At 44.9% G+C, this 23,032-nt stretch overlaps 1 pseudogene; it reads left to right on the top strand.

The window, feature by feature from the left end:
* The first annotated feature begins 658 nt into the window (after positions 1 to 658).
* LOC135527166 (RNA helicase aquarius-like) overlaps positions 659 to 23,032 on the top strand; it is a 35,551-nt pseudogene continuing 13,177 nt past the window's right edge.

A 23,032-nucleotide genomic window follows, 5' to 3' on the forward strand; every position in this document is an offset into this window, starting at 1 on the left:
AATATAATACTCATCGGAAATATAGTAGTCTCATTCGAAATATAGTAGTCTCATCCGAAATATAGTAGTCTCATCCGAAATATAGTAGTCTCATCCGAAATATAGTAGTCTCATCCGAAATATAGTAGTCTCATTCGAAATATAGTAGTCTCATCCGAAATATAGCAGTCTCATCCGAAATATAGCAGTCTCATCCGAAATATAGCAGTCTCATCCGAAATATAGCAGTCTCATCCGAAATATAGCAGTCTCATCCGAAATATAGCAGTCTCATCCGAAATATAGCAGTCTCATCCGAAATATAGCAGTCCCATCCGAAATATAGCAGTCCCATCCGAATTATAGCAGTCCCATCCGAAATATAGCAGTCCCATCCGAAATATAGCAGTCCCATCCGAAATATTGTAGTCCCATCCGAAATATAGTAGTCCCATCCGAAATATAGTAGTCTCATTCGAAATATAGTAGTCCCATCCAAAATATAGTAGTTCTATCAAAAAAATATAATAGTCCCATCCAAAATCAACATTTTTTTTTGTCCATAGTCCCATCAAAAGTATAATAGTCCCCTCAGAAATTAGAATAGTTCCATGAAAGGCACAGCATTGTGTTGCGTGTCGCTAATGATTATTTCCTGCCTTTTATTTCCAGAGGCAAGATGGAGAGGACATTCCTTTCTGAGTTCATTAAGAAGTTTTTGGTGGTTCTGACGTCCGTCTCCCCAGCAGGTAAACATTTAGCAACACAGCTGTGATTTATGAACTATGCAGCTTTGTTGTATTCCCGTAAGCAGCTGGACACCGCAGCGGGGAGGCCACATTTACTGGAGGAGAAAGATGAGATTTTCAAGGCTTAAAATGGTGCTCAACGATATTTTCCTCACTTATTGTGCCAATTTAAAAATACTCTGCTGTTTATTTTAAGCTTTAGCAGAGAGACAGACATCTTACTTGGGTACCAGAGGCAAACTAGGACACCCCATGCACATACCTTTACCTCCTAGTTTTACGGCTTTCGTTGTGGGAAGGAGAGTCGGACCAAAATGCGGCGTGTAGATTACGATTCATGTTTAATGACAAACACACTAAACACAAACACTACAAAACAATAAACGTAATGAAAACCGAACCAGCCTATACTTGTGTAAACTAACACAGAATAAGGACAATCACCCACGAAACACTCAAAGAATATGGCTGCCTAAATATGGTTCCCAATCAGAGACAACGATAAACACCTGCCTCTGATTGAGAACCACTTCAGACAGCCATAGACTTATCTAGAACACCCCACTAAGCTACAATCCCAATACAAAACACACCACATACACAAACCCATGCCACACCCTGGCCTGACCAAATGAATGAAGGAAACACAAAATACTTAGACCAGGGCGTGACACCTAGTCATTATACGTGACATTTCTACAGTCCAAAAGTCCCTAATTACCGGTGTGAGATGCACCATTTCCAACCTTTTATCAGTCCCAAAGTTCATCCTTTCCTCCTGACTTGACCCCCACTCTGAAAGAGCAGCCCTGTCCAGCTGCCCCCCGCCACGCCCACAGTGACAGTCTGTGTGGTGATATAATGTAAGGCGACACACAGATCCCTCTCCCCCCACCCCACACGCCCAACCTGTGTGCTCAGAATAGCATCTCTCCCAACATGTAGCTGGGTGGTGGTAGTCCTGCTGAGACCCAGACTCTAATCCTCCCTGTCAGAGCATTGGTACACAGCACAGGGATGTACACACACACGGTGGTATGTAGCACAATGGACATGTGCTACTGCACACACACACACACCTACCTCCCCTAATGAGGGCTGATCTCCCAGCATACATTGCAGTGCCCCAGAGGAGAGACAAACATACCGGGGTCTTCGTGCACGGCCAGACCACTTCCTGGCCCCAGCACTCTCTCTTTCTCTCTCTCCCTCTCCCTCCCTCTCTCTCTCTCACACACACACACACACGCCATGGTGTCGTCCTTAGTTGTTTGCTGAAAACCCTCGTTCATCTCCCATATCCCCCTCTGTGTTTGAGTGTGTGTGATGGTGGTCATGCGTGTTGTGTATGTTATTACCTGAACTGAATGTCTCCCTGTGTTGTCTCTCTCAGGCCCTTGGGGGAAGGTCCACTCAGCGCGAGGTTCATCGAGCTCATGATTCACCTGGAGGTAAGAAACACACTATTTATAAGGGAATCTATGGTGGTGTTGTGTAGCATATGTACGAAGTGTGCTAGGCATCCATTTATATAGAATCAACTGAATATCTGCATTCACTGAGCATGCAAAGACACGTTTGAGGTTGCAGTACCTACCTATACCTGTACACCTATTTATATCTTGATATGTGTAGAGTATGCAACCTTGAATGATTGTTTTTTGATGACGTTGAGAAAATAGAGGTTATTTCTAGCGTAGAAAAGTTGAGTTTTAACGTCATGGTGTAGTGTGCTTTCTTCTCTGTGGTCTGGTTCGGTTTCATCATGACACGCAGAGAGGATGTCACATAGTCAAGATGTTTCCTTCCCTCTCTGGGCTGCGTGGCCACGGTTCTCCTGTTCCCCCCGAGGGAGGATCGGATGGATTGATTTTCCCCCTATCCGATGACATGCTGTCCTTGTCCTGGCACTGGCAAGGCAAGCTGCCTCCGGAGAAGTCCTTTCCCCCTCAGCAGTATCCTTTTACAAAGGGATGGCTGAAGTCTCATGCTTCCCTCTGGGATGATGTGATAAGACCCTGTGAATCTCTGTATGGAAAAAGAGATCCTACATTTTGTGTGTCCTGTTAGATTGAGCCGTCTGTGACAGGTCTGTGGAGGTCTGTGGAGATCAAAGCTGTGGCCGTAGATAAAGCTTGTCTGTCTTGTTGCGGGAGTAGTATCATCTGCAGAGAGGTGAACTCAGTAGAAGACATGGCATTTTTTCTATTCATTTTTGCTGTTATTTTTGTGAGTAGAGGTCACTGTGTAGGATGTTGTCATTGTTTTTCTCCTTTCCACTTTTTGAAATTTGACTTCCAACCCTCATCTATGAAATGTAAAAAATAGTCCAAACCATCCTGCTGAAATAGACTCTGAATCAATAGGGCCCTATTTATTCTCTGGGCCTCAATGCTGGGAATTCTGGTTTGTAGATGGATTGATCTGATTGACCCCAATTGAACCCAAATTATGCTTTTTCTAGTTATAGGTAGATGCGTGAATATTTATTTAAAAAACAACATTTTAAGATCATATTTATTGAGCCTATAGTCTTGTATAAGGGCAGCGGTTTCATTGTTTTACCATGATGTGTAATGTATGGTTCCCTTCTATGTCTGTCCCCAGGCCCTGCTCCTAACACATTGCTGGTTCAACACGGTGCTGGATTACTCCCACCTGGTGGTGATGACTCCCACCGGGTGTCCAGCCTCATGCAGAGAGAGGAGGAGGGACTCCTCTTCTGCCAGTTACTGGACATGCTGTTCTACACCGGCTTTGGGATCAACGACCAGACAGGCAACGCCCTGACAGAGAAGGAGATGACCACGCTCAACTACGACAGAATCACATCACTGCAGGTACTTGTATACAGTACTACCCAGGATGGATGGATGAGTTACTCTGTTTTGTTTGGTTGTTTACTTGACTTGTCCACATCACAAATGATTCTAGATTTTTTAAATCGTTGATAGGCATCAGTTTTGAACATCATTTGCACATTTAAGCGTTAAAGATTGGAAAAAGTTTACCTAAGTGTACTGTGTGCACCTGGGAGACATAACCCATGCTGTGAGTTGTACATGTATGAATATGGAACATTCATAATTTACTGACAGCTTCCATATGTCATTTACAAGAAAGAATATCAAGTCAAAGTCAGTCCTAGAGAGAATTCTCAATATTTTAGATTTCAGTCTTACATGCATTTTTACCTCTCAACTTGATATGATCAAATTAATTTAAAGGGAAATATGCAGGCTGGTTCATCTGTTCATCCTAATATTCTCTCCATTTGTCCATCTCTCGCTCTTTCCCCTACCTCTCTCTAGCCCCACACAGATGTTGGATTAGTACATTAGGGAAAGGAAAAAGGTGTCTGACATCACACGGTCTCTGGGGTGTGTGGGTAAGGAGTTGTTTCCTTATGATCTCTAAATGTTTGCTGTGTCTTGCCTTTCAGAAGGCAGCCTTTGCCCATTTCCCAGAGCTGCAGGACTTTGCCCTGTCCAATGTGGGAGCCGTGGACACACAGGAATCCCTGGCCAAACAGTTTGGCCATCTCAGGTAGTGTGTGGGTGGGGAGGGGAGTCATATCTGGGATTGTGAACCCCAAAAAACATCCATACACCTCCTAACCTTTATGCTACCATGATGACAAATGCTGAATTGTCACTGTCGTATCGCTAACATCCCAACCGCTGCCCCCCTGACCGCAGATGGCAGGCAGCATGTGAGTCCTTGAATGTGCAGAGTAGTGTGGTACCAGCAAGAGAGAGACTCGCCTCATTAATTTCAGCAATTTGCAGGGGCTTGAGAATAAACTCTTTGAACAGCTGTATTTGTCAGATCATATTAGCAAGTGGCCTTGCCAACCCCCCCCCTCCCTCCCCTTCCTCCATCGCTTTCATGGGGCTGGGCCTTGTTAGTGTGTGTGTGCTTCCTATCCATTTCTCCTTTCCTTCTGACCCTGGTCCTAGGTGCTGCTGAGACTCTCTTTCCACTCTGTGTTATTGTCTCATGGATAAAGCCAGGCTCTGCATTGTCACCGAGCCCCCCCCCCGGCTTTAAAGGCTTCCATCACTTTTAACAAGGCGCTTTTTACCCACAAAACCCTCTTATTGCCAGCTATTCCAGCTGTGCTACCCAGAAGCTAAACTGCACCTCATCCATTATTCCAGATAGATTCGTTAAGTCCCCAAAACACACATGGGCATCAAGGTTTCCGTTAGCCGGTAATAACCAGCTTTTAGCCGAAAAAAGAACAAAGAACAAAGCCGATAAATAAAATTGCCACCAACCAATTGTCTTGGAAAAAAATCCCTTTGCGAAATAATGGTTTTTAGCTCATTTATTGATGGAAATACCAGTTGATGGAAATATATTTTTCTGGTAACGCTTATCGGTCTATAGGTTAATTTGCATAATTCTGTGGAATATATCTTACAGCTTATTCGTTATGTATCTTATCACATGTGTACAGCATACAGAGCCTTTGAGCGGAAAATCTGTCAAAGACAGTGTGAGAACTGCTTCTACAGCATCTCAAACAGCAAATGTATAGACAACGGAAGGCAGGACTCATCAGCACATCACACACCACTTTGCAATGAGCTGGAGGCAGTATGCATTTTGAAAACATACTTAAATTGTTTGAAACCTGAACTTTTACAACTTTTATTATGAGGCATGTCTTACCTTGCTTCAAAGTAGCCTAGCCAAAGTCAGACCACAGCCTAGGAGGCAATTATTTTATATCAACTTTCTTTCATAGTCCAGTAGCCAAAAGCACAATCCTAGTCATATTAGCAACCAATGCTAGTTGTTGCATATTAGATCTCCCCTCTTCCTAAATTTCTAGCTGATATTTTCATCTGTCAAATGAAACCGCTCGCATGTGCTTTGACAATGGTGTTTTCCCGTTAATTGCATTATGGGACAAACTTTCGTGCCTAGCCTACAGCTTTGTGCACATTGCTGCATTTACAGTGCCTTCGGAAAGTATTCAGACCTCTTGACTCTTTCTACATTTTGTGACATTACAGCATTATTCTAAAATTAATTCAATAGTTTTTTTCCTTCATCGATCTACACACAATAACCCATAATACCCCATAATGACAAAGGTTTTTAGAAATGTTAGCAAATTTATTACAAATAAAAAACTGATATCACAATTACATAAGCATTCAAACCCTTTACTCAGTACTTTGTTGAAGCACCTTTTGGCAGTGATTACAGCCTCGGGTCTTCTTGGGTATGACGCTACGAGCTTGGCACACCTGTGTTTGAGGAGTTTCTCCCATTTTTCTCAGCAAATACTCTCAGGCTCTGTCAGGTTGGATGGGGAGCGTCGCTGCACAGCTATTTTCAGGTCTCTCCAGAGAAACCCTCACAGGCAGGGCGTTACACACACACGTACACGTACACGTACACACACACACACTCTTTCATTTTTAAGAACTCCTCATTGCGTGTCGTCTGGCTAGAGATTTGGTGGAGATAAAATTACAATTAGGCAGGCTAGTGGGCTCATGGCCCTAACAAAAAGTAACAGCTCTCAGATCTGTCCTGCGTCCAGCCTCATCTCCCTAATGACTCAACGGAAGCAGCTATTTTAGCTTTGTCATGGAGTACTGTACAGCAACGTGACCCATGCCAGTCCCTAGACAGACCAACTGCATGGTCAGCAAAACCCCAGACCCATGTGGTCAAACTAAACATGGCATCACGGTTCTGGCCACACTGCTGCCTACAATGACACATGTCCCGGTCTGTCTGAATAGGACTCTGTCACAGACAGTGTCTCTCTCTATACCAACCCCTGTCTGTGTCATGGTGGCACATGTCACATCTGTCTGATTAAAACAGCCTTCTATTCAGACAGCAGCCTCTCAACCCTCTGCTTCAGCTCTGAGAAATAGAGATGCGGTTGGATTTTCATAATCCCGTCGCATTGATGCGGCCCCAGCCCCTGTACACACCATGCTGACAGTGCAGGACTGCAGTGGCCTTAGTTAGCAGGGCAGAGTAGGAAAACACGAGGACTAGCTTACAGTACATCGCAATGCTTACAAGCACAGGACTTAAGAATATATCTGTGTCTTAGGTGAATGGGACACTTTTCATATTGTCAGATGAAAGGTAGCGACTTTGAAATAGGATAATTTTCCTCAGAAAAACATAATCTGCATGGTAATATATTCTCTTGAATGTGCGTTTCTACCCTTGGGTCTTCATTTCATATATTTATGTCAATAGAAAAGCGTTGCAAAAAATATAATCATGATGCTCAAAGAAAATACACATGAATTGGAAGTTCATAGTTCATAATGTAAAATATGCTGAAGTTGTTTTTTCTCCCTACAGTCCCAACACTCTCCACCGGGTGGCCTCGTACCTATGTCTGTTACCAGAGCTGGCAGAGGGACAGGACACCAACATTGAGAAAGATGTCCTCCTGTAGCTGCTGGTAGGTGCTGTTTCGAAATGGGGAGATGTTGTCCCTAACCGCTGATAGGGGATCAGATATGTATTTCATCGTTCTAATGCTTAAAATGTGGGAATTGGGGAAGTTTCATCTGATCCTAGATCTATGGTTAGGGATGATGGGAAGGAGACAAGGAGAGGATGCTAAGATAATGAATATTTACATGCCCCCCAAGATGCGCTTAAGAATGAGAGAACCCCTCCTCTATTTACGGCTTGGCTAAACCAAAACGACTTATATGTTGGCTTGCGGAACAATAACCGCCCAGAGAGCATAGCATCATAATAGGGTTGGTGTGGCTCGTTTAAAATACATTCATTTATGCTTTTGGAGTACATACAGTATGCAACCCCCCACACACACTCCTCTCCGCCCTTGAATTTGCCTTTGAATCCAATTAGGGCTCAACATTGATGATAGAGATGGAGTGGGTGAAGTGGAGGAGAGGGAGGTAGAAAGAGACTAATGAGGAAAGAGCACTAAGGTTTCTCTTATCCTAGGAAAAAATACCACTGTTGATCTGATTTGCTCTCCAAACCCACCCACCCTTAGTCCCTCCTTTAAACAGGCATATAAGTCTCATCCCCATAACCCTCCATCACCATGCGACCAGTCCATCCACTGACCTGCTCTGTCCCTACTGCTGTAATTACCCACTTCAAGTCTTCTCTAGTCCTCCTCTCCTCTGCCCGCCACTGAAGAGAAGCTTTTCAATAATTAGCTGATTAGATTGTTCCCAGAGCCATTGTCAGGGGACTCATTTGCGTGGCCCCGGGTTGCCCTGAGCAACCGAAAATCTCCAGATTCCACTTTATTATGCATTATTTGTTTGGTCGCCGGTGCCAGAGGCTTGTAGAGATGTGCTGTGTAGAGATGTTCTGTGTAGAGATGTGCTGTGTAGAGCTGAGCTGTGCAGGATGGAGCAGAGCAGGTCCCACAGACTCACTGCAGAGAAAGTCTGTAATTAAACCTGGGGAATGAGAGGATGAGCTGGTCAGAGTGCTACTGAGCTTCTAGCTATCACTGTTCTTGGGGTTATTTACATAATTCCTCAAAGCCATGAGCCACCCACTCTTGAAATAATAATTTCCTATTTAGATTACCGACATTTGCAGTGGATTTTTTTATCCATCATTATGGAATTTTTGCTTCGTTTTGCAATAACTGTCCGAGATGGGCTCGTGGGTATTAGTCTCAATCAGGGTTCTACAGTCTTTAGATCTATGTACCTCTCTACCAGTCCCGGATGGATGACGAAGACAAAACCCTGGGTTAGATAGTAACAGCCAGGGAACACGGCGGTGTAACAAGATAGACGACTGTGACAAAGCCCTGGGTTAGATAGTAACTGGCAGGGAACACGGCGGTGTAACAAGATAGACGACTGTGACAAAACCCTGGGTTAGATAGTAACTGGCAGGGAACACGGCGGTGTAACAAGATGGACGACTGTGACAAAACCCTGGGTTAGATAGTAACTGGCAGGGAACACGGCGGTGTAACAAGATGGACGACTGTGACAAAACCCTGGGTTAGATAGTAACTGGCAGGGAACACAGCGGTGTAACAAGATGGACGACTGTGACAAAACCCTGGGTTAGATAGTAACTGGCAGGGAACACGGCGGTGTAACAAGATAGACGACTGTGACAAAGCCCTGGGTTAGATAGTAACTGGCAGGGAACACGGTGGTGTAACAAGATGGACGACTGTGACAAAACCCTGGGTTAGATAGTAACTGGCAGGGAACACGGTGGTGTAACAAGATGGACGACTGTGACAAAACCCTGGGTTAGGTAGTAACAGGCAGGGAACACGGTGGTGTAACAAGATGGACGACTGTGACAAAACCCTGGGTTTAGATAGTAACTGGCAGGGAACACGGCGGTGTAACAAGATGGACGACTGTGACAAAACCCTGGGTTAGGTAGTAACTGGCAGGGAACACGCAGTATAACAGGATTAGTTTAGCATGGTGGCTAGTGACTGACTGATCACATATTCAACACAGGGATTATATAGACTTCTGCATCATATTTGGCACACAACCATCAGGGATGCTACGACATTTAGGCCCCTGACCTAAAAAAAAACAGCCTGCAGGCTCACTGAAGAGATACAAGCCAAACTGTATGAGAGAGATGGTCTCTAATGAAGGGGTTGTCATGACAGACGGTGAAGTAGTGTGATGCATCTGACATGATTATTTTTACAAAACTTTGTTTTTAATACCACTGTCAAGTGAGTGAGGGGAGGGTAAGAGTGGGGGGATGGTGCATTCACCCCATGTCTTTCTTTCTCTCTCTCCAGCTCTCTTTTTGTCTCTCTTTCTTCCATCTCTCACACTAACAGGTGTCATGAGAGACGAATCTCCCAGATCGAGCAACTTAACCAGATGCCTCTTTAGCCAACGGAGGAGATTATCTGGATGAGAACATAGTCCTGAATGAGTACTATTCTGGTGAAGGTGTGTGTCTGTCTACTGCGTCTCTGCGCAAACTCGTCTCGCACACACACCCTGCTGTGTTATCCCACACCACAGAGGCAGTGAGCTGGCACCCTCTTAATGGCCAATCCTCTTTAGGCTAGCAGGGGCACCTTCACAGGCTAAAATGCCTACAAGCCCTGTAATCCCATTGAAATCCATGAGCCTATCGACGTCTATAAGGCTATCTTAACTGTTTTAGCCTTCCAAGAGATTACAGGTGTAAATTAGCATTCTAGTCTACTCTGCAGCTGTTATATCGAAGGGATTGTCCCTGTCACATAGCTACCGAGTTGTTCCTGGTCAGGGAAAACTCGAGGTCCTGTTTATGTTACAATGAAATAGGTAGGTAATAGATCAATACCAATGACATCAATTACAGAGGATTTTTTTGTCATGTCTCTCTGTTTAATCCTTGTGTTCCAGTTTGTCTGGCTCTCCCTAAACAGAACCTGCAGTTCCTGACCCTCCACGACTGCCTGCTGAGAAACTCCAACCTGTTCCGTCTGGAGTCCACCTACGAGATTAGACATGACGTGGAGGATGTTGTGACTCGCATGAAACCATGGTGAGCAGAGAACACACACCTATAACTGATGGTAAGAAAATGTTCCCACATTTCTGTTTACTTAGAATTTATCATTTTTGTCTCACTCATACCTCAATTTCTATGACATTTTCAGGCGCTCGAAGTATGATAGTGTGGTGTTTGTGGGTTGACCTGCTGTCTTGTCTTCCGTTAGGCAGTCAGAGTGTGGTGTTTGGGGGCCAGCCAGGAAGTTTCAGACATCACAGCCTTCTCCATCGTGGAGGTGGCTAAGCCATCGCTGTCAACCTCAACGTACGAGACCACATCAAACACGAGTGGGAAGGCGCATGGCTGTGCCATCTCTCAATCCCCTGCTCTCCCTCTCTCTTCTCTACCTTTCAGCATTCCCTCTATATACTGTCTAGTTTTCTGTCTTTCGTTCTCCTTTCTCATGCACTCTGTCTCCCTCCCTCTGTCTTCGTGGATCCCACTCCCTCCCAGTAATAAAGCCTTTTCAGTGGGGCAAAAAAGTATTTAGTCAGCCACCAATTGTGCAAGTTCTCCTACTTAAAAAGATGAGAGAGGCCTGTAATTTTCATCATAGGTAAACTTCAACTATGACAGACAAAATGAGAAATAAAATCCAGACAATCACATTGTAGGATTTTTAATGAATTGATTTGCAAATTATGGTGGAAAATAAGTATTTGGTCAATAACAAAAGTTTATCTCAATACTTTGTTATATACCCTTTGTTGGTAATGACAGAGGTCAAACGTTTTCTGTAAGTCTTCACAAGGTTTTCACACACTGTTGCTGGTATTTTGGCTCATTCCTCCATGCAGATCTGCTCTAGAGCAGTGATGTTTTGGGGCTGTTGCTGTGCAACATGGACTTTCAACTCCCTCCAAAGATTTTCTACGGGGTTGAGATCTGGAGACTGGCTAGCCAACTCCAGGACCTTGAAATGCTTCTTACGAAGCCACTCCTTTGTTGCCCGGGCGGTGTGTTTGGGATCATTGTCATGCTGAAAGACCCAGCCACGTTTCATCTTCAATACCCTTGCTGATGGAAGGAGGTTTTCACTCAAAATCTCACGATACATGGCCTCATTCATTCTTTCCTTTACACGGATCAGTCGTCCTGGTCCCTTTGCAGAAAAACAGCCCCAAAGCATGATGTTTTCACCCCCATGCTTCACAGTAGGTATGGTGTTCTTTGGATGCAACTCAGCATTCTTTGTCCTCCAAACACGACAAGTTGAGTTTTTACCAAAAAGTTCTATTTTGGTTTCATCTGACCATATGACATTCTCCCAATCTTCTTCTGGATCATCCAAATGCTCTCTAGCAAACTTCAGATGGGCCTGGACATGTACTGGCTTAAGCAGGGGTGTCCCTGGCGGCGTAGTGTGTTACTGATGGTTGGCTTTGTTACTTTGGTCCCAGCTCTCTGCAGGTCATTCACTAGGTCCCCCCGTGTGGTTCTGGGATTTTTGCTCACCATTCTTATGATCATTTTGACCCCACGGGGTGAGATCTTGCGTGGAGCCCCAGATAGAGGGAGATTATCAGTGGTCTTGTATGTCTTCCATTTCCTAATAATTGCTCCCACAGTTGATTTCTTCAAACCAAGCTGCTTACCTATTGCAGATTTAGTCTTCCCATCCTGGTGCAGGTCTACAATTTTGTTTCTGGTGTCCTTTGACAGCTCTTTGGTCTTGGCCATAGTGGAGTTTGGAGTGTGACTGTTTGAGGTTGTGGACAGGTGTCTTTTATACTGATAACAAGTTCAAACAGGTGCCATTAATACAGGTAACAAGTGGAGGACAGAGGAGCCTCTTAAAGTAGTTACAGGTCTGTGAGAGCCAGAAATCTTGCTTGTTTGTAGGTGACCAAATACATATTTTCCACCATAATTTGCAAATAAATTCATGAAAAATCCTACAATGTGATTTTCTGGATTTTTTTTCTAATTTTGGACTCTCATCTTTTTAAGTGGGAGAACTTGCACAATTGGTGGCTGACTAAATACTTTTTTGCCCCACTGTATGTCTCCATGAAGTCTGTCGATCCAGACCATCTGTCCAAACCTGCTATACTTTGACCTGTGATCCCCCCCCCTCTAGCCTTGTGTCTGTCTGTAGACATGTTGTTTCCTACTAGCCCTGATCACTTAGCTTCAGTGTTTTATTTCCTCATCTTCTTCTCCCAATGGGTGCAGCAGGGCTGCTGTAGATAATGTTAACCATGTGGTGTCATCCTCCTTGGCATTGATTTACTGTTTTACCATGGACATATCAAACCATATAACACTGGCTGACTGTAGCTACCAAGAGATTGTATACACGGAGTGTCCAAACATTAGGAACATCTTCCTAATAATTAGTTGCACCCCCTTCTTCCCTCAGAACAGCCTCAATTCGTCAGGGCATGGACTACAAGGTGTCATAAACATTCCTCAGATAGGCATGTTGACCAGTGCTTCCTCCAGTTGTCAAGTTGTCTGGATGTCCTTGGGGTGGTGGACCATTCTTGATACACATGGAAACTGTTGAGTATGAAAACCCCTGCAGTGTTGCACTTCTTGACACACTCAAACCGGTGCGCCTGACACCTACTTCCATACCCCATTCAAAGGCACTTCAATTGTTTGTCTTCCCTTTCACCATTTAAATGGTATACATACACAATCCATGTCTCAAGACTTAAAAATCCTTCTTTTACCTGTCTCCTCCCCTTCATCTACACTGATTGAAGTGGATTTAACAGGTGACATCAATAACAGATCATAGCTTTCACCTGGTCAGTCTGTCATAGAAACTTACACTCAGTGTAAGTTGTAGCAAAAAATAAGCTAGTAAGAGATGTGGAAAATGCTTTGCTCATCAATTAGTGGATTGATTATTTTTTAAATCTGTAGATTTACTAAAGGAGTCTCCTCTTCAAAACATAGCGAACCTCCGAGTGCAGGAGGATGTCAGGATAGTCTAGTGCTACCAGAATCACCCTCCCTTTCTCTCCCACCTCCACACCTCTTTTACCGGTTCACATTCTCCTTCTTTTTGTCTTTCAGTTGAGAGGTGTGTGATGTGATTCTCCCTGTCTGCCTCCCTCATCACCCCTCCCCATTGTATAATTAGAGCTTCATGTTTTAAAGATCAGCCGAGCGCTGACAGGGAGTTTTCGCTCTCCTTCTCCCAGGGCTGCGGAAGCACGACGTTTGCTTTCTGGTCACGGTGTGGCCCAATCTGCCCTTCGGCACGCGCCTCAACCGGCGCCAGCCCTTTGTGGAGCAGACAGGCCTGGCCTACGTGAGTGGCTGCGAGGTGCAGGGCATGCTGGACGACAAGGACCGCGTCATCGAGGAAGGTAGGCTGGTACACACGTGGACATCTGTACACACACAGGCGTACACACACACACAAAGAAGTGCATGCATATACATACATTTCCCACCGTCACACACAGACACCCACACCCCACCTATACACACTCACCAACTCATGTCACACACCATTCTCCTCATCCTTCTCCGACCCCTTAACCTCCAGCCCTTGAGGTCTAGTGGGGTTGTCATGGTGACAATCAGAGACCTGACCTGTTCTCGTTAACGTTCCATTAACCTTAGGGAAACTCATTACACCTGAATGCTCTCAGTGTTTTATTTATTTGATTTTACTGTGGTAGAAGGGCATGACGGGCATCTCTAGACTCCAGAATAACTTGACACCCATAGTCTCAAATTCATCCTATTGAAGCTGTGACTGGGCTTGCCATGGTTATGGCAAATCCCACCGTACCTTCTCCGCTATGTAATCTGGTTTCCGAGCTGGTCATGGGTGCACCTCAGCCATGCTCAATATCCTAAATGATATCATAACTGCCACCGATAAAAGTACTGTGCAGCCGTATTCATTGACCTGGCCAAGGCTTTCGACTCTGTCAATCACCGCATTCTTATCGGCAGACTCAACAGCCTTGTTTCTCAAATGACTGCCTCGTCTGGTTCACCAACTACTTCTCAGATAGAGTTCAGTGTGTCAAATCGGAGGGCCTGTTGTCTGGACCTCTTGCAGTCTCTATGGGGGTGCCACAGGGTTCAATTCTCGGGCCGACTCTTTTCTCTGTATATATCAATGATGTTGCTCTTGCTGCTGGTGATTCTCTGATCCACCTCTACGCAGACGACACCATTCTGTATACTTCTGGCCCTTCAATGCCATACAACTCTCCTTCCGTTGCCTCCAACTGCTCTTAAATGCAAGTAAAACTAAATGCATGCTTTTCAACCAATCGCTGCCAGTGCCCGCCCGCCCGTCTAGCACCACTACTCTGGACGGTTCTGACTTAGAATATGTGGACAGCTACAAATACCTAGGTGTCTGGTTAGACTGTCAACTCTCCACAGCTTATCTGTAAATAGCCCACCCAAATACCTCATTCCCATATTGTTATTTATTTATTTTGCTCCTTTGCACCCCAGTATCTCTACTTACACATATATCACTCCAGTGTTAATGCTAAATTGTAATTATTTCACCACTATGGCCTATTTATTGCCTTACCCCCCACTACATTTGCACACACTGTATTTAGACTTTTCTATTGTGTTATTGACTGTACGTTTGTTTATCCCATGTGTAACTCTGTGTTTGTGTCTCACTGCTTTGCTTTATCTTGGCCATTTCGCAGTTCGAAATTTGAGAACTTGGTCTCAACTGGCCTACCTAGTTAAATAAAGGTCAAATAAAAAAATAATATCCCCTGTGGTTTGGCTTTCAAATGAGACTTTCAGTCATGATACCGCTCAATGTGGATCCCAAGGTCAGTTTAGCATTTCCCCTGTCATTGTAGGTGGGTTAGCTGGTCCTAAATCTGTAGGTGGGTTAGCTGGTCCTAGATCTGTATGGGTTAGCTGGTCCTACTGTAGATATGTATGGGTTAGCTGGTAGGGGGGTCAGCTGGTCCTAGATCTGTATGGGTTAGCTGGTCCTAGATCTGTATGGGTTAGCTGGTCCTAGATCTGTATGGGTTAGCTGGTCCTAGATCTGTATGGGTTAGCTGGTCCTACTGTAGATATGTATGGGTTAGCTGGTAGGGGGGGTCAGCTGGTCCTAGATCTGTATGGGTTAGCTGGTCCTAGATCTGTATGGGTCAGCTGGTCCTAGATCTGTATGGGTTAGCTGGTCCTACTGTAGATACTGTATGTATGGGTTAGCTGGTAGGGGGGGTCAGCTGGTCCTAGATCTGTATGGGTTAGCTGGTCCTAGATCGGTAGGTGGGTTAGCAAGTCTTAGATCTGTAGGGGGGGTCAGCTGGTCCTAGATCTGTATGGGTTAGCTGGTCCTAGATCGGTAGGTGGGTTAGCAAGTCTTAGATCTGTAGGGGGGTCAGCTGGTCCTATATTGGTAGGTGGGTTAACAAGTCTTAGATCCATAGGGGGGTCAGCTGGCCCTAGATCTGTAGGTGGGTTAGCTGGTCCTAGATCTGTAGGTGGGTTAGCTGGTCCTTGATTTGTAGGTGGGTTAGCTGGTCCTTGATTTGTAGGTGGGTTAGCTGGTCCTAGATATGTTGGTGGGTTAGCTGGTCCTGGATCTGTAGGTGGGTTCTACATCTGTAAGTGGGTCAGCTGGTCCTACATTTTTAGGGGGCTAGCTGGTCCTAGATCTGCGCAGGCAACTTGTACCCAGAATATTCCTCTTCCACCATCAGAGCTCAGAGACGTTTATTGGTATGGATATAATATCAGGTTAACCTCCAGACATGGTATACTACGTGTTCCTTCCCCCTGTGTGAACATGTGGCAGTGTGTACCTCTACCAAAGCACTATGTCCCCTCGCTTCTCCTCTCCATATTCCCACTTTATTAAAAATGTAGCGAGTGGTGCTAACTGGACCAGGGTGTATGTAGTAATGAATCTAACTCTGTTGTCTAGCGCTGTTTAAACTTTGATGCCCACAGGGCCGAGCCAGAGACGATCATGTCACCTGTATCGCCGGGCGCTTTGTGTGAAGTGGCACCATCATTTCGATGTATTTATTCATCCTCCATTTACTCAGCAACCCCATTGAGATTTAAAAGCTATTATATAAGGTTTTCTTTTGGCCAAACCTGTTATAAGCTGTGAAACTAGATAAAGTAAAGCTAGAATGAGCTCAAATAAACAAACATCTCAATCTGATTTTGGCTACTTTTCTCTACTGGTTACCTGCCAGGCTACCTGCATGCCTGACTATCTGCCTCGCTACCTGCCTACTTGCCTGCCTGCTTGGCTCTTCACAGACAGCTGTCCTCAGCCCTTTATCCCAGTGGGTTTAGTGCCCTTCTTCAACCCACCCATCCGTCAATCGCACCACACTCGTTTTAGTAGAGCAGATTGTGACAGGAGCCACCTGGCTTGAGTTTCACCACCAGGGCACTGCACAATGGCATCATGCGAGAACCCCATTTTAAATGTTTGTGAAACGTGAGACTCACACACAGGTGCATCAGAGGCTTCCAATGGGAATCAGTCTAAAGCCTCTGGCCTGTGTGTGTGAGAGGCATGAGAATGTAATGCGTCTTGGTGCTGAGATGGGAGATGCGTTGTCTGGACCAGGATTTGAGAGCTTAGCTGTCTTGGGGACCAGGGAAGATGCCCTAGGATTTATGAAATTAGAAGCATAAAATGTCTTCTAAAATGGGCTGGCTTTTTTGGGGGGGGATCTGACCAATGTAGCTAATGTTTCTCTCATTTATTTTGTCTCTCTTGCTCCCTCTTTTGCACTCCTCTATCACTCTCTGTATGTTCATTGCTTTTGTAACAACCAAGGACACGAACATTCCCGGGCTCATATACCCACCACACATCTTTAGTATCTACTAGTGGTCTATTGGGTAGTATACACTATTCTTGAGAATGACTTCAACCTCATTGTATTTATATTATGCCGTTAGTTGAGTTGCATGTCACACGATCACTAACGGACATAATCCTTTTGACATGTACATTTGGATAAGCACACTTGCTTCATGTTGGTGCTAGCAAGCAGGCTAGGTAGTGCTATATATCAAATACAATTTTATTTGTCACATACACATGGTTAGCAGATGTTAATGCAAGGGTAGTGAAATGCTTGTGCTTCTAGTTCCGACCATACAGTAATATCTAACAAGTAATCAAACAATTTCACCACAACTACCTTATACACACAAGTATAAAGGAATGAATATGAATATGTACATACAAATATATATGGATGAGCGATGGCAGAATGGCATAGGCAAGATGCAGTAGATGATATAGACTACAGTATATACATATGAGATGAGTAATGTAGGGTATGTAAACATTATATAAAGTGGCATTGTTTAAAGTGGCAAGTGAATCATTTATTACATCCAATTTTTAATTATTAAAGTGGCTAGAGATTTGAGTCAGTATGTTGGCAGCAGCAACTCAATGTTAGTGATGGCTGTTTAACAGTCTCATGGCCTTGAGATAGAAGCTGTTTTTCAGTCTCTCAGTCCCGCTTTGATGCGCTATGGAGATAGCGGGGTGAACAGGCAGTGGCTCGGGTGGTTGTTGTCCTTGATGATCTTTTTGGCCTTCCTGTGACATCGGGTGGTGTAGGTTGTCCCGGAGGGCAGGTAGTTTGCCCCCGGTGATGTGTTGTGCAGACCTCACTACCCTCTGGAGAGCCTTACGGTTATGGGCGGAGCAGTTGCCGTACCAGGCGGTGATGCAGCCCGACAGGATGCTCTCGATTGTGCAACTTTAAAGGTTTGTGGGTGTTTTAGGTGACAAGCCAAATTTCTTCAGCCTCCTGAGGTTGACGGGGTGCTGCTGCGCCTTCTTCACCACGCTGTCTGTGTGGGTGGACCATTTCAGATTTTCTGTGATGTGTAAGCCAAGGAACTTAAAACTTTCCACCTTCTCCACTACTGTCCCATCGATGTGGATAGGGGGTGCTCCCTCTGCTGTTTCCTGAAGTCCACGATCATCTCCTTTGATTTGTTGGCATTGAGTGGGAGGTTATTGTCCTGACACCACACTCCGAGGGCCCTCACCTCCTCCCTGTAGGCCGTCTCGTCGTTGTTGGTAATCAAGCCTACCACTGTAGTGTCGTCTGCAAACTTCATGATTGAGTTGGAGGCGTGCATGGCCACTCAGTCCTGGGTGAACAGGGAATACAGGAGAGGGCTGAGAACACACCCTTGTGGGGCCCCAGTGTTGAGGATCAGCGGGGTGGAGATGTTGTTTCCTACCCTCACCATTTAGGGACAGCCCGTCAGGAAGTCCAGAACCCAGTTGCACAGGGCAGGGTCGAGATCCAGGGTCTCGAGCTTAATGATGAGTGTGGAGGGTACTATGGTGTTAAATGCTGAGCTGCAGTTGATGAACAGCATTCTTACATAGGTATTCCTTTTGTCCATATCCCAGTCCAGGGCAGTGTGATTTTTTATTTATTTTAATTTACCTTTATTTCACTAGGCAAGTCAGTTAACCTCTTACACTTATGGTGGCGCTATTTCATTTTTGGAAGAAAAACGTTCCCGTTTTAAACAAGATATTTTGTCACAAAAAGATGCTCGACTATGCATATAATTGCTACTGTTCGAAAGAAAACACTCTGACGTGTCCAGAAATACAAATATCTTCTCTGTGCGTGCCCTTTAACGTGAGCTTCAGGCAAAACCAAGATGACTTGGCATCCAGGAAATGACAAGGATTTTTGAGGCTCTGTCTTTCATGATCTCCTTATATGGCTGTGAACGCAAGAGGAATGAGTCTGCCCTTTCTGTCGTTTCCCCAAGGTGTCTGCAGCATTGTGACGTATTTGTAGGCAGATCGTTGGAAGATTGACCATAAGAGACCACATTTACCACGTGTCCGCCCGGTGTCCTGCGCCGAAATTGGTGCGCAAAAGTCACCTGCCAGTATTTTTCCATGGGGCACAGAGAGAGAAGCAAGCTTCCATGAACTGCATGTCAATGAAGAGATATGTGAAAAAACACCTTGAGGATTGATTCCAAACAACGTTTGCCATGTTTCGGTCGATATTATGTAGTTAATCCGGAAAAAGTTTCACGTTGTAGGTGACTGCATTTTCGGTTCGTTTCGGTAGCCAGGCGCAATGTAGAAAACGGAACGATTTCTCCTACACACAGACGCTTTCAGGAAACACTGCGCATTTGGTATGTGGCTGGGAGTCTCCTCATTGAAAACATCAGAAGCTCTTCAAAGGTAAATGATTTTATTTATTTGGTTTTTGTGAAAATGTTGCGTGCTACATGCTACACAAAATGCTATGCTAGCTTTGCATACTCTTACACAAATTAGTCAATTTCTATGGTTCAAAAGCATATTTTGAAAATCTGAGATGACAGTGTTGTTAAGAAAAGGCTAAGCTTGAGAGCAAACGCATTATTTTAATTTTATTTGCGATTTTCAGAAATCGTTAACGTTGCGTTATGCTAATGAGCCTGAGGCTTAGTCACAATCCCGGATCCGGGATGGGGAGTTTCAAGAGGTTTAAGAACTAATTCTTATTTTCAATGTCTGCCTAGGAACAGTGGGTTAACTGCCTGTTAAGGGGCAGAACGACAGATTTGTACCTTGTCAGCTCGGGGATTTGAACTTGCAACCTTTCGGTTACTAGTCCAACAGTGCTAACCATTGCATCGTCTGTGGACCTATTGGGGCGGTATGCAAATTGGAGTGAGTCTAGGGTGTCAGGTAGGGTGGAGGTGATATGGTCCTTTACTTGTCTCTAAAAGCACTTTTATGATGACTGAATTGATTGCTACAGGGCGATAGTCATTTAGCTTAGTTACCTTAGCTTTCCTGGTTACAGGAACAATGGTGGCCATCTTGAAGCATGTGGGAACAGCAGACTGGGATAAGGATTGATTGAATATGTCCGTGAACACTCCAGCCAGCTGGTGTGTGCATGCTCTGAGGATGCGGCTCGGGATGCCGCCTGGGCCTGCAGCCATGCGAGGGTTAACACGTTTAAATGTTTTACTCACGTCGGCTGCAGTGAAAGAGAGCCTGCATGTTTTGGTAGCGGACCGTGTCGGTGGCACTGTATTGTCCTCAAAACGAGCAAAGAAGCTTAGTTTGTCTGTGAGCAAAACTTTGTGGTCCGCGATGGGGCTGGTTTTCTTTTTGTAATCCCTGATTGACTTTAGCCGTTGTTTTGCGACTCTACTTTGTCTCTATACTGACGCTTAGCTTGTTTGATTGCCTTGCTGAGGGAATAGCTACACTGTTTGTATTTGGTCCTGTTCCCGGTCGCCTTGCCCTGATTTAAAAGCAGTGGTTCGCGCTTTCAGTTTTGCGTGAATGCTGCCATCAATGCACGGTTTCTGGTTGGAAGGTTTTAATAGTTGCTGTGGGTACAACATCACTGATGCATTTGCTAATAAACTCGCTCACCGAATCAGCGTATTCATCAATGTTATTGTCCAACGCTATGCGGAGCAGATCCCAGTCCACATGATTGAAGCAATCTTGAAACAGGGAATCCGATTGGTCGGACCAGCGTTGAACAGACCTGAGCACGGGCGTTTCCTGTTTTAGTTTCTGTCTATAGGCTGGGAGCAACAGAATGGAGTCGTGGTCAGATTTTCCGAAAGGAGGGTGTGGGAGGGCTTTGTATGCATCGCGGAAGTTAGAATAACAATGATCCAAAGTTTTGCCAGTCCGGGTCGTGCATTCAATATGCTGATAACATTTAGGGATCCTTGTTTTCAGATTAGCCTTGTTAAAATCCCCAGCTACAATAAATGCAGCCTCAGGATATGTGGTTTCCAGTTTACATAGAGTCCAATGAAGTTATTTCAGGGCCGTCGATGTGTCTGCTTATGGTGGGATATACACAACTCTGATTATATCGAAGATAATTCTCTTGGTAGATAATTTGGTCGGCATTTGATTGTAAGGAATTCTAGGTCAGATGAACAAAAGACTTGAGTTCCTTTATGTTGTTATGAACACACCACGTCTCGTTAATCATAAGGCATACACCCCCGCACTTCTTACCAGATAAATGTTTGTTTCTGTTGCCGCGATGCGTGAAGAACCAGGTGGCTGTACTGACTCTGATACGTATCCCGAGTGAGCCATGTTTCCATGAAACACAGAATGTTACAATCTCTGATGTCTTTTTGGAAGGCAACCCTTGCTCGGATTTCGTCTACCTTGTTGTCACGAGACTCGACATTGGCAAGTAGTATGCTCAGGAGCGCTGCGCGATATGCCCGTCTACGGAGCATGACCCACAGACCCCTTCTGCGGCGCCGTTGTTTTGGGTCGCCGGCTGGGATCCGATCCATTGTCCTGGGTGATGGACCAAACAGAGGATCCGCTTCGGGAAAGTCATATTCCTGGTCGAAATGTTGGTGAGTTGACATTGCTCTTATATCCAATAGTTCCTCCCGGCTGTATGTAATAAAACTTTCTGGGGTAACAGTGTAAGTAATAATACATTAAAAAAAACGAAATACTGCATAGTTTCCTGAGAACGCGAAGCGAGGGGGCCATCTCTGTCGGCGCCGGAAGTGTATCAACAGCCAATCCAGTAGGGGCTGAAAACTACAGTGTGCTTCGATTTGGTCAATCACAACATGATGTCGCAGAGTATTGAGTTAAGTTCAGCTTATTCCAACTTTGGCCCTTCCCTGTTCAAGTCCCATGCTCGCATCGCCCAATGGTCGTCCCCCCCCCCACTGACCCCAGACAGAGGCCCTTGTGGCTGAGTGTGACCTTCCCTTCGTCTCTCTAGGCATCCATCTCTGGAGGCATGCCTGTAGTACGATGCACATTCTGTTAGATCTGGTTGCGCTACCAGAGGAGGCTGCTGCTGGCAGAGATGGCTAAGAGCGCCAGTTATCGTGGAAATTTAAATGTAGCCACTAACTATCTTGGTTTTATTTTTTGTTTCTCAAGTGTTTTAACCCCTTTAAAGAGCTTGAAAGAATGTGTGTTTTACATGTTGAGTGTAATTTCAGACCCTTGCCGTCGATTTCATGTGCAAACAAGCTAGGGCTGCACAATTTATTGAATGTACATTGGAATTGCGTTGAGTGTACAAAACATATACATTGAGTGTACAAAACATTAGGAACACTTTCTTTTTGTTGCTTTCAGAACAGCCTCAATTCATCAGGGCGTGGACTCTACAAGTTCCACAAGGCTGACTCCATTGCTTCCCACAGTTGTCATGTTGGCTGGATGTCCCTTGGTTGGTGGACCATTCTTGATACACATGGGGAACTGTTGAAAATGGAAAACCCCCTGCAGCATTCTTGACACACTCAAACCAGTGCACCTGGCACCTACTACCATACCCCGTTCAAAGGCACTTCAATCTTTTGTTTTGCCCATTCACCCTCCGAATGGCACACACACACACACAATCCATGTCTCAATTGTCTCAAGGCTTAAAAATCCTTCTTTAACCTGTCTCCTCCCCTTCATCTACACTGATTGAAGTGGATTTAACAGGTTACATCAGTATGGGATCATATCTTTCACCTTGTCAGTCTGTCATGGAAAAGCAGGTTTTCCTAATGTTTTGTACATTTGCTCTATGTGAAATATCCATACCGCAAGATCCATATTTTTGCGATATTTTAAAACATTTACATTTACATTTAAGTCATTTAGCAGACGCTCTTATCCAGAGCGACTTACAAACATGTGTAACTTCCGTTTTCATAGTTTACTCCTCTTGCCGTCTCTCTGCCTTTCTCCTACAGGCTGCTTCCCCACGCACACCAAGTCCCGCCCCCTGTCACTCATTCAAGCATGGCAGCGGTTATCACTGTAAATT

Source organism: Oncorhynchus masou, chromosome 32 (genome assembly GCF_036934945.1).
Source record: "Oncorhynchus masou masou isolate Uvic2021 chromosome 32, UVic_Omas_1.1, whole genome shotgun sequence".
NCBI classification, from domain to species: domain Eukaryota; kingdom Metazoa; phylum Chordata; class Actinopteri; order Salmoniformes; family Salmonidae; genus Oncorhynchus; species Oncorhynchus masou.